This window comes from Pinus tabuliformis, chromosome 5_1 (genome assembly GCF_031772625.1).
Source record: "Pinus tabuliformis cultivar Carrire ecotype Pingquan chromosome 5_1, CPIR1, whole genome shotgun sequence".
Taxonomy (NCBI): Eukaryota; Viridiplantae; Streptophyta; class Pinopsida; order Pinales; family Pinaceae; genus Pinus; species Pinus tabuliformis.
The window spans coordinates 243,289,498-243,303,779 of record NC_142305.1 but is presented as its reverse complement, the minus strand read 5'-3'; positions in this window follow the sequence as shown (position 1 = coordinate 243,303,779).

Sequence of the window (14,282 nt, the reverse complement as noted above, 5' to 3'; positions counted from 1 at the left end):
TTTATTTCCATTCCTTTTGTAAGCATATTTTCTTATTGTGATATTAATTAAATGAAGTGCTATTTTTGTTGCGTTTCTCTATTTATTGTTATATCTATAATTTCTTCTGTTCCTGTTTAAGTTCAGATCAAGTCTAGACTAGGATGACGTTTTATGCAAGTGTTTATATTAGAGTCGTAGAATATTGTTGTGTAAAATAAGCGCTTTTAGCTTGGAACAAAAGGACCCAATGAAAGCTTACACACAGTTTTCTTTGGTTAAGCCCCTCATCCCTAAAGTAAGGGCTTAACTCCATGATGACTTGGGAGTGAAGAATTTGGTACGTATACCGAATTTGAGGGTTTTTAACTAAAGGAACGGAGCACTAATGTTTGAAAATGAACACATGAATGAGTTTCCAACTCAGATGGTGGAATGGATAAGTTATAGGAATGTTTAGCAAATTCAATAAATTTGGAGTCTACCAAAACTAGAAAAATTAAACTCCTAAACATTTTAGAATGTAAGAATGGAGGAAAACAATAGTTTACCTCATATTTTCTTATAGAGACATCAAATTAGAGATTTAAGACTTATTCTACACATCAATACGACATTCTAGAAATATAGAAACAAGAAGTTAATGAGATCAAAACCTCTCATATTGGAAATTAAGTGCAAGTTCAATAATTAAAAATATCACTCCTACATTCTATATAAGAATAATCAAATTTTTAAGAGCATTTTGTTAGTTGAGTGGGTGTGTTGGTTACATATTGATGCTTCTCGTCTTGCATGTAAGAATTAAAAAGGTAGGATGAGAAATATCACCCATGTAGAAAATGAAGATAGAGAATATACACACAATAAAGAGTGGTTTTGATTTCTTCATGAACTCCATTAACTCCATGTGTAAATTAGAAATATTGATGTAAAGATAAATTGAGCCTAAAGCTAAATTTTATGGCTTAAATTTGTTTCATTCAAGGATAGATAACCATAATGTTATCTATAAGAAAAAACCCAATTGATTGTAAATCCAAGAAAAGTGATATTAAATATTTAATAATATTCCATTAGATTCATAACTCAATCCACATGCCAAGAAAGAGAAATATTCTTTCTCCTCGCTTAAAGATAGTTTGAATTTAATAATTTAGTCACATAAATATTTTTCAATGAAGAAATATCTGAAGTGAGGTTTATTGGGCTTCTTCCCATAGAAAGAAGGGGAAAATTTCCCTAGATATGTTCCTTCAATATGAGGATCTTGATGCGAAATATATTCTAAGGTACTCACATTAGAATGTCCTTATCCCAAAATGTTAAAATGCGATGGAGACCACAAAAAATGTTCATTTTCATATTGATCAAAAGGAGCATCCAAGAAGCAATAACATGTACACAAACTCATACTTGAGAAGTTTCATAAGAAGGAGAAGGTTAGGGACATCCCTCAGAACTAAGGAAAAACTCCAACGAAATTCAAAGAAGTTTTATATAGTCTCACACTACAAATCCATATGTCCTTGGTAATCATGTTCAAATGTTAGATAAGTCTGATTGTGAAATGGTCATGTGATTGGTATAATGGGATGTTAGCCCATCCACCTCGTTTCAAATATGACAAGGTGTTATCTTTCATCTACTATGACAAGGATCAAGGAGTAGGTTCCCCACCATCATGGAGTCTTGAGTCTTTCTAACTCATAAATTCCTAGGATATCTTCCATAAAGGCTATGATATATATTGTTCGTCTTATTATGGAACCCACTAGATTTAATATTAGGCCTAGACTAGATCAATCTACCTAATTAATAATTCGTCATGAAATACAAAAATTAAACAATAGATGAAATGTATAAATGAGTTAATTTATATATATGTAAACTCACAAATTACAAATTTTGAAAAGGCATAGTCTAGTTCCCCTTATGACATTTGATCGTGGGTCACCCTTCTAAGAAGGCCCATCCTCAACCACATGTACTAGTGAGACTTGACTTTTTCACTTTTAATTATTATTGTAATAATTTTTTAACTTAATTGTATTAAATAGATTTTCTTTATGACTAAAAATTTTAATCTTTTTTCATTTATATATATCACTTGTATTTTGGTTTGTTAGATAATGTGAGTCCTAAGATGAATGTACCTCCAAGAAAGGTGATATTAAACATTGTTGTGCCCTGCTCGAGTTGATTGATAGTGATATGACATTAACATTTATTTAGCCGTAAGTCCCACACTTTATTCTTTAAGGACCTCAAGTTGCGGGTCCATACACATGACTCTATTATTGGTGGTTTTGATATTAGTGGTTGTCATGTTTATGTATGTTCTCTATTGAATTTATGATGATGATAGTAGTAAAGAATATGTATGCTTTCTATTAATATCATGATGATGATAGCTTTGATGTGTAGGTATGTTTTCTATTTATGTTACGATGTTGATAGATTTGATGGATATGTATGTTTCCATTGATTTTATGATGATGATATCCATGATGGATGTGTCCACTATGTTACCTAATTGCATTAGTTCTCGTTAACAATGATCAATGATGCAAATGACTAGGTGATGTTGATGATGCTATTATGACAATGACTAACAACAAGAAACCTTATTACTGATGATTATTGAGTATGGTAGGAAACCACGAGAGGCACTCGCATATGACGAGCTCTCGACACCTTGTTTTATGAAAGTTTATATTTTGTCTTTGAAATTCTAAGTCAATTTTGAAACTTTCTATATAGGTTTATCTATATTTTGATGATATGTTAGTGGTTCGAGGCACAAATTAGTTTTTTGACCGAGTGACTCACATATGGGTGATGGGGTTGTACAATTGGATGGAACTGCATGGGAGGGGTGGGACACTGTCCCTAATCTCACCCACTACCACTCCCGTCGTGACTTGGGCTGGAAAGGTTGAAACACCTTTGCCTTGAAGATCACGATATCATGAGTGCAGGTCCCAAAGTAGGATCGCTCATGAGGATTTTACCTCGGGGCACGTATCAAGGTGGATTCCTTGATCCCCGCCACGATTAGTCTCTCTATAGCATGTAACATAAGAGATGATATTGGTCTCTATCATTGCACATATACTTTCCCCTCGTAACCATTGAATGCTTGAAGGGCAAGTGGTGTGGCACCCTTAGAACTTCAAGGGAATTTCTTCAATGGCACGACCAACTTGGAACCCTTGGCATCACAAATAATCTGTTAGGCATGACACCCTTGGAACTTCAAGGGATGTTATTGAAGGGCATGACCAAACTTGGCACCCTTGGAATCATTAAAAATAAATATATTAATAAATATAATGAGGATATGAAAACCATGTAAATTCACATCAAGTGGTAAATGATGATTAGAACCGAAGTAATTAAATCAATAATAAAACTTGGGTTAAGGGGATCATAGGAAGAAATAAAATATTTTACCTTAGAAACTCTACCCTTCCCATGTTAAAAAATTTTAGGTCGATAATGTAATTTAATTAGGTAAAAAGGGGAAAGAGGGACATAAATGTATGGATAATTACTAATCCTAAAATAGTTAAACGTAATTAAGAGAATGGGTTGGTGATGCAAAATAATATTAATAAATTAAATTTTAGAGAAATTTAGAGAACCTCCATGTGGCAAAAACCAACATAAGAATATCCATCTAAGAGATAACCTGAGTTAAATTAGTGAGTATATAGGGGATCAAATCTTGACTTATAAATTGACTTTAGTAATGAATATAAATTAAGTAGTAAAAAGGGGGATCAAGAGACAACTAGGAGAAGAAAATTGAATCTTATTGAGGTCAGGAAAAATATTATTTTTAAATTAAAATTTAAGTAAATAATTTTGGAGAGCCTTGATGAGAGAGTGACACATGTGTGGGTGAATAATCAAACTATTGGATTATAAAAAATAATCAATTATGCATGAAAGGCCAAGTGTCACCTATGAGGACTCCTTTAAAAGAAGGGGCCGACCCTGGGACAAGGGACGTTTTACCCTATTTTTGGATGGATGAGACTATGTTAGAGTAGTGACTACGAGCTATAGTGATTTTGGTGAGGAAGAGGACTTTAAAGATGGGACTCTTGAGCCAAAGAGTGCTCTCCTCTACCAACTATTACATTTCTCCTCTGTACAACCCCATTGCAGCTTGAGGGTCCACGGGGAAGGAGAGTACCCAAGGAGTAGGTTGGGAGGTAAACGGTGGGTCATTGCATTCGGATTAAGCACGTCTACATTCACACTTGGAGGTGACTCACAACAAAGGAGGGCAATTAGCAACAAGTCAAGTTGAAGCTCATCTCCTTGTGAATGGTACCTATGTTGTTATAATATTATATTGTATGAGTTCATTATGGTTTATTTATTAACATGTAAATTATTTGATATGTTCAATGAAGTGGAAATAAGAAAAGATTTATATAGTGCTTAATAATTTTTGAGTTCCCAATGGTATTATCTTATCATTGTATTTTTAGTATTTAAAAAAAAATAAAAAATTATAAGGTTAGTCCTTACAAATATTTAATAATATTCCATTAGATTCATAACTCAATCGAGATGCTAATAAATTGAAATATTCTTTCTCCCCGATTAAAGATAATTTGAATTTAATAAATTAGTCACATAAATCTTTTTTCAATGAAGAAATATCGAAGGTGAGGCTTCTTGGGCTTCCTCCAAGAGAAAGAAATGGAAAATTTCCCTAGGTATGTTCCTTCAATATGAGGATCTTGATGTGAAAAATATTTTAAGGTATTGACATTAGAAGGTCGTTATACCAAAATGTTAAAACATGATTGAAACCACAAAAAATGTTCATTTTCATATTGATCAAAAGGAGCATCCAAGAAACAATAACATGTACACAAACTCATACTTGAGAAGTTTCATAAGTAGGAGAAGGTTAGGGACATCCCTTAGAACTAAGGAAAAAATCCAATGAAATTCAAAGAGGTTTTACATAGTATCACCCTACAAATCCATATGTCCTTGGTAATCGTGCTCAAATGTTAGATAAGTCTGATTGTGAAATGGTCGTGTGATTGGTACAATGGCATGTCAGCCCATTCACCTCGTTTTGAATATGACAAGGTGTTATCTTTGGTCTACTATGACAAGGCTCTAAGAGTAGGTTCCCCACCATCATGGAGTCTTGAGTCTTTCTATCTCATAAATTCCTAGGATATCTTCCATAAAGGCTATAAGATATATTGTTCATATTATTGTGGAACCGGCTAGATTTAACAATCTTTTTTCATTTATATATATCACCTGTTTTTTGGTTTGCTAACATGAGTCCTAAGATGACTTGAAACTCAAAATTGTGGCTTGATTCATAGAGGTCTAGGTCCATTTAAGTCATGAAAATCACTAAGGGATAACACCTCCCTTAGGCCACAATAACATGGATAGATTTTTCTCAAATGAATTTCAAACTTGTATAGACCATGTGGACCATTTATCTATATAATTTTAAATCCTATGGTTAGGGAAATTTGATTTTTAAATCTTCTTAGTGTGATTAGGTTTTATTAAAGAAATAATGTCAAAACATAAAACTAAATATTTTACTATTATTTCTAATATAGTTTTTTTTCAAAATAAATGATGGATGGGGAACTAGTGACCTTCCTAGATATATTCAAAGGCCTCCAAGCCACATCTCTTAGAGACCAATAGTTCATCCCAAGACTCAAATTTCTAAATACCACCTCAAACAAGACTCAGAAGTCACTCCCTCCATATATTTCATTTGAATTTTTAATATAATATTATTTAATGATGATGTAGCAACATCTTCCTTATGCCCACTTCTCAACCCAATTATTAATTATTAGGGGAAAATTTTAAGATGAAAATTAATTGTTAATTATTAGACTCAAATGATAAAATATCACTGGTTTAGTCTAACTTATCCATGAAATTACTATTTTCACCATCGAATCTAAGCATAAAATTTGAAGCATGAGTATGATTTTTTGTTGTCTAAAATATATTTTTGAATGCATAATCTATTAAAAAGCTCTCATATTTTGTATATTAAACAATTTAATTTCAAATTTTTAAAAATCCTTATTTGATTTTCAATAAAATTAACTAGAAATATGTAATGAAAAAGACCATTTCATAAAGTTAGACTACATGTAATCTATATATTCAGTTAATTTCTCTAAATATTTTGACTTCTTTTATAATATTTAAAATTTATGTATACAACTTTAAATCTTATGGTTAACACAAATCAATTTCTAACTCGCCATTTATCATAATGTACTAAATGAATCATGTCCACAAGTAAACATGCTTAATTTTATTATTATTATTTTTATTGTATTTTAATTGTTGTTTGATTTTTTAAACATAAATGGTTAATGGAGAACAAAAAACCTCCCTAGATACATGAAACAACCTCAAAGCCTCAAAGCCACATTTATTAAGGTATTTTCCATGGAGACCACAATTTTGCCAAGAGAGTGGTTTTTAGCCATTCAATTTTTTTTTTAAATCCAACCAAGGTAGTATATAAATCAGTTTTTGATGGTCTAATGGATTCATAACCATAAGAAAAATAGTTAGTGATGCTTAATTGGTGTAAAAATTTCCCAAAATTTCTATGGAACGCTAGTCAAAATCTTTTTGGAAGTTTGACTATTTTCCAAGATATATATATATATATATATATATATATATATATATATATATATATATATATATATATCCAACCAAGGTAGTATATAAATAATTTTTTGATGGTGTAATGGTTTCAAAACCATAAAAAAAAAGTGAAGGCACCCAAAATAGTGACCCTTAATTGGTGTAAAAATTTCCCAAAATTTCTATGGAATGTTAGTCAAAACCTTTTTGGAAGTTTGGTTATTTCCCACAAACTGAAAACTAACACCCTACCATATTTTTGGATTTTTTAATATAATATTACTTAACGCTAGTGTGAAAATATCTCCCTTATACCCATATTATGGGCCATATAACACCTCTCAACCCAATTATTAATTATTAGGCACAACTCTTAAGATGAAAAAAATTATTAATTATTAGGCACAAATGACAAATGATCATTTAAGACACTATGTACATATTCACTTTAATTCTCTAAATATATTGACTTGTTTTAAAATATTTAAAATCTAACTATATAACCTTAAATCATATGGTTAACCCATATTAAATTCTAGTTGAGGGTTTACCCTGTTATACTAAATATTGATAACTCTTCTCTCCCTCATTATGCCTTATTAAAAGAATGTTGTCCACACTTAAAATTATTTTTTTTATTATAATTTTTAATGTAATTTGACTTTTTTTTTTAATTTTCAAAATAAATGGTTGATGTCAAACTAACAACCTCCCTAAATATATGCAAACCAAAACTATTATAAACTAATAATTCATCCTAACACTGAGACTTTTGAAATCCATCAAAAACAATAATCTACAATAAGCACCTCTCTAAAAGTTTATTTGAATTTGAATTATAATATTATTTAATACCAATATGGAAACATATCCACTATACCATTATATTAAATGGTATAGTACCTCTCAACAGAATTATTAAGGGATGCTTTTTTACCTAAAGTTATGGAAATTAAAGCTATATTTTGAAAAAACACCATGGTTACTTTTGTAAATCCAAGAAAAAGCTCTAAAACTTTATAATTTTAGGGGCAGTAGAATTTTTTGGTGTCCTCAATCCATTTTCACTATAAAAACATGATTCAAACATTGCCTCTACAAGGTTTTTTTGGATGTTTTTGCGTAACAATTCCTCCTCCTCCATAGAAGACTCCAATTATTGCTCATTAAAAACAACTTTTATTGAGTGGTATAGCACCTCTCAATCCAATTATTAATTATTAGACACATATTTTAAAATAACAAGTTATTACTAAATATAAATACAAATAAAAATTATCATTTTAGACAGGTTTTTAACTAATTTTACAATAAATTTATAGTCTATCGTTTACAATATAATTTTCTATACCTACCAGGAAAAATTTCTAACTCCTACTATAAAATTTATTTCCCCTAATAATTTTAATCATTTCTTAAACTTGTTTATTCTAATAATATCTGTATTTTAAAAATTAAATAAAATTTTATGTTATTTTAAAAATTTTATGTTCCTTTTCTTAAATTCGACACAAGGTTTTCTTATTTTACCAGTTTTAACTTCTCATTTCGCTTCAATTTCACACCCCTACTTAAAGTCTTTTATAATATTTAATATTTTAAAAATACTATTTAATTTTAACTCGAAGTTATTTCAAAGTTAAACCTAACCTTCCTCAAAGGTACTTTTACTGCCCTCTAAACCCTACCCAATCTTCCATACACTTTATATATATATAAATAAGCATAGAGGGAACATATATAGGGTCTATATATAAAGAGATCACAAGGACCCAATACGATTGCTGATTGCTCGGAAGTGCGAAGGTGTAAGACAGGTAATTTTTATAAAGTAATATAGGTTTGATTTTAAAAATAATGTAATGTAAGAATTTTATGTTATATATAATTAGCTAAAATTATTTTGATTATTAAAACAATTTTAGATCAACATTCATGTATAAATATATATTTGTTAAATGAAAAAATATTTTCAAGAGAATCGAGTCTTCATAAATTTTGGTGTCTGTTGAGATTGAAAGTGAGATTTGTTTGAGGTGAAGTCACTCTTGAAACTTAGACAACCATGAAGTCTCCTCATTTTATAGCCATGACTCATGTAGATGTCAAATAGTTGTCAAGAAATGTATGTAGATAGAGCCCCTAGAGTCTTTAATACACTTGCATGTATGTAACAAATCTTATATCCTAATAGGACTATTACTTCTTCACACTAGAATTATTTGAGAGCATATCCACTTGAAATCCAAAAAAAGTTTTCCTTGAGGTTCAGTGAGGAAGGTTTAATATTTCATTCTTAGAGTGGTATTACAACAATTCTAGTAATACTCCTTACTATTTTTCAGAGTATAAGAACCTTGTGAATATTAGGCCTATTATTTTGACATATAAATTACAGCTAGACTCTTATACTCAAATTGTCTTATGCAAAATCATGTCACTGTGAAACTTCAAGGGCTACTGAAAATTTCCATAGTTAATGCAAGGAGGTAAGAGGAACATATTTCCTATGCTATCTCTCACTCCAACTACATACCTGATGAGAATAGTTACTTCATGTTAGCTTGATTTTAATTACATCCATTTCCTTAAGAAATCACATAAAACACTGTATAAATGGCACAGAAGCCCATAACCAACTCCAAGATGCGAAACGCTTGATCAATTCTTCTTGTTTTTTATATTAAATATTCAACAAGAAGAGAGCGACATATACAAATTGCAAAGATGTAACCCAGGAAAATCTTTTATCTATACAATAGCTTGAAAATTCTATCCTAACCAGTGATCATAGTAAGAAAAGAAACAACTAATATTATTTAAAGAGGACCACCATCCTAGTCCAAATAGAACAACCTTCTTTACTCAGTATAAAAAGCCCAATTATCTAAGTCCAATCATGTTAACATGATGATGAAATAACAATCGATATCGAACTTGATTAGGGTCATATTGTAGACAATGTCAGCCCATTCAGTTTCCTTCAACACTGCCTTAAATAACTACGGCTAGTTTCCTTCAACACTGCCTTAAATAACTACGGCTAACCTCCTTCTTCACTAGGGCTAACCTCCTCCTTTTTTACTGCCCCTTCTGCTTATAGCTTGACTTTAGCTATAGTAATAAGCCGTAACTTCCCTTTCAACTAGCCCATAAGAGGCCTGCAGTTGTCCTCCCATAAATATAGGGATTGCGGCCTATCTAAACACGGAGAACACAACCGAAACCATCCATCGACACAACCGAAACCATCCATCGATTAGATTGGAAGGCCACGTCCTGCCTCTGGTGTACTTTAGACTCATGGACAAACTTCCAAACACCTTTTGTAACCTCATCCTTGGCCTTCATGTGTTGCGAATATCCTACTTGAAGAGACTGGACACTAGTGAAGAATATCACCAACAAACAATCCTCAAACATCCTCGAAGACCATGGTTACCTTAGAAATATTTTCTAGCAAGTGGATATATCCAAAATGAGGGATAAGGTTCCTCTATATATACTATTCGATGGTGTTGAAGAGAGGTGATTTTGGTTTTATTGAGGTGACATATACGAGGCCAATCTTGTTAATTTTTACAAAAATTCAAAATCAGAATTTTCTTTAACGAAATGTTATGATATTTAGGTTTATTTTGGTCTTCTCTAGAAGAGGAATTTAATCTCATAATTATCTTTCTCAGAGGAGTCTTTCAAAGTGGAATTTGGCCTTAGTTTCCACTTTTAACCATATATAATAAATACTAAGTGAAATTTACTATATAGAATTGAAATTTAGTAATATGTAAAAGATAAAATAAAATAAAAATAACATATACATTTTATATATCAAGATAACAAATTTGTGGGTTAATATTCTTTTCCCATTTTCCTATGAGCCACTAAGATAACCATTAGATGGGGTGGAGAAATAGTTCTAAAGAGAAATGTTGAAAACTTTTAGTAGAATTTGGTATTGATTTTTGCTATTAAATCTAAGTGAGGCTTATCATTACTCTACATCCCCATTTTAACATAATCTTGTAATCATTGAGTTAACATGTAGAATATCCTTTTACATGTAATGGAATTATTACGTATTCTAGGATTCTCAATATTTGAACTAATGATATTAGCATTTTAAAATAGTTCATAATGTGTTCAAAATATGGGGACTAAGGGGGCATCATCACTTTTTTTTCATGAAAAACTATTTACAATTTCATTTAACATTAAAGAGAACTACATTTATCACATATTTTTTATCATTTATGTGATCCTTCATTATTATCCCTATATGGGAAATGAACTATGATCTCTAAATGAAAAGTAAAAGTTCTCCACTAAATTAGAGTTTAACCACATAGGACATCCAAAGGATCTTGAAAAAATATTCACAATATAGTCATATAAAACATCCAATATAGTTCTCTATAGCATGCATTACATCTCAAAAAAATTATATTCTAACTAAATATTTAGCAGCTAAAGTACTTCAATGAATCTAAGATTTATCAAATGTCACCACATGTCTTCACATAAGAGCCAAATAATCTTCTAAATGTCTAGTAGTTAAATGAACTAAGTTCCACAGTAAAATAATCATATTAAAGATGGATTGTAAAATTTAGAGGATTGGTTATCCACATCCTCCCAAGTGTGCCATTGTCTACTAGGTGATGATAATCTAACCTTTGCTATATTTATAACACAAATTGGGCACCACAATTTATGTTTTTTTAATTCAAATATTTTTTTGAGTTGACCTCTCAAAGCATCCCCACTATCATTACCTTCGAAGGGACTTGCTATGTAGAATAAACCAAACTAGTGATTTAATATTTCCCACTCTTAGTGATTTCGATAAACTAAATAAATATTGGTTTATTGTGTATGCATTATGATGAGCTCTAGTATTGCTACAAGGATGCCCGAACTCCTAGGGATACCATCTTTACTTCATCAACCAGGGGTTTGTAGAAACTTGGAGGTGACAATTATGTATACACATTAGATGCAATGATATACTCTTATCACTTTTAAGCTATGGCTATAGACCATTAGGTTTTTTCAAACCACTCTTGTATTGACTAGAAAGGAAATTTTGGGTACTCTAAGGAATGAAAATGTTGAATTGGAAAGTGTTATCAAGTGACATGAAATCATAATCTACACATATTTCTTTCAAAAGCCACCTAACTTAACCTTGCTTCTAATAAGCATGGAAATTATTCGAAAACTATTGTGAATGCTTCATCCGTGTACTAACTATAAATTGTAGAAAAGTGTCTTTGGTTTTCCATTTTATGAATGTAAATGATAATTGAACCAATTTTATTTTTGGGCAGGGGATATACTAGGAAAAAGGTCTAGAACGGTGTTAAGGATATGGAATCCAAGTGGAGGCATAAACTAGGCTCATGTGATCATTTCTACTCAACTAGAGGTTTAGTGCAGTACTACAAGATGCCCGAGTTCTACTACATGATGCCTTGTTTTAATACTGGAAATAGGTTGAAATCCATAGGGAGGTAGGAAAGGTAGAATAAAGTGTGGGGAAGATGTGTGATGGGCCAATAAGCCACAGAGGAGGTGCACACTACCCAAGGTTGAGCCCAAGTCTTTAATATGTTTGAACTTGGTCAAGCAAGATGTCCACTTTGCTACAGAAAAGAAACTTAGATTAGGGTTTGGTGGACATTAGCAGCATAGGTGGATAAGACTTGGACGAGGCTAGTGAGATGAATCTCCGTGAAGATCATAAACTCCTACAACAACATACATTCTTTTCTTCATTTATGCACAGCTTCATTTACATATGGAAAAGATGAGTTTAATTTAGGAAAATCATAGTTATTGATGGCTAATGTCAAAGTCTATCAATGGAAGTGCTTCTAAACCATATAAAACTCAAGAAACCAAAATGAAATATGCAGGAACTTCTAAGGAATTTAGAAACGGTGATCTATTCAAGAAGAAATCCTATGCTATGCAGTGATCAAACAATAAATTTGTTTTTTCATTGTGAGAATGGGACACTCATACCATGATCCCATAATGGAGATGAGGGAGAGGCGAGTACCACAAGATTTTCTGAAGTATTTACTCTCACTATTGTACGATAGATCTATTTGTTCACTAATTGAAGCCAACTAAGTAATCATCCAAATAATTGTTAATTAAAGGAGACATAAATTACTTCATTAGATAACCATTAACGTAATATAAGCATATATATTAAAAATCCGACAATTATAGGGGGTCAAGTACTCCAAGTGGATTGTCATCATACAATATTTTGATTTGGAATTCATCAAATCCGAGTCGAAGAAATCCTTAGTTTTTGCTAAGCTAATTTTCGACCTTCCCACTTCTGAAACTAAGACAATGTCTCATGATTATATTATGGATGAGTTTTTGTTCCTAATTTTTTCATTTGACCCATGAGATGGAGACATTATCATATATCTCAAAACCTATACATTTTGGTTTGATTCCTCTCACTATGGTCAATCGCGTATGCGATATAAAGCCAAAAATTACATTATAATCGATGCACCCTCTATCATTGTGGTATCCATATGGTATTTCGAAGGTGTCTCACTCATGGGGAGGCCAAAAAAGTCTTAGATGAATGGCATTATGGGGCATGTGGTGGTCATATCCTTGGTTATGCCACCGCACAGAAGATCATGTGTCTTGGTTAGTTTTAGTCTACCATATTTCGCAACTGCATCCTTGCCATCCAAAAGTGTAATGTTTCCATGATATAAGATCATTAGACCCATGCTCCTCCCACTCCTTTGCAACTTCTTATGGTGGTAGGGTTGTTTGAAAAATGGGGCATTGATTTCATTATAGCGTTTGACTACTTTACCAAGTGGATCAATGTGATGGCTACATAAAATAATACCAACGAAACAACTCCTCTCTTTTTATTCAACCATGTCGCTAAACGGTTCAGTGTTCGAGAGGCTATATTTATGGAGCATGAAAATTTTTAACACAATTAGATGATGTGTGAATTGACTACCAAGGTGGGAATCTCCCATGAAAGTTCCACTCCATACTTTACTCAAGTGAATGGGCAAGTTGAGGAAATCAAAAAAGTTCTCAAAACAATGCTTCAATGCATGATAGGGGTCCATAAATCACATTGTCATCTTTTCCTTTAGACGATCTTATGTGTGTATCGAACCTCCATTAGGAATACTATTGAGTTGACACCATTCCAAATTTTTTATGGTTTGGAAGAAATCCTTGCAATCGAATTTGAAATTATATCTCTTAAACTTGTTGTTGAACTACTTCCTCCCACTTCCACAGAAGAGGAGCATATCTTACATATGCCACAGTTATATGAAAGCCGGCGTGATGCTGCAATGGCTAATGAAGCCCATAAGAAACGTATCAAGGTGCAATATGACAAGAATGTCAAGTTTACTGTCTTCTTTGAAGCAAATATTATTTCATAATACAATAAAGATTCTGATAAATTAAGTTCGGGGATGTTCGAGCCAATGTGGCTAGGTCTATATAATGTTAAATGTGTTCTTGTTAAAGGGGCCCTATGAGCTTGTTGCTTTTCATGGAGTTCCCTTTGTGCAACCTAGAAATGGGTTATACATTAATGAATA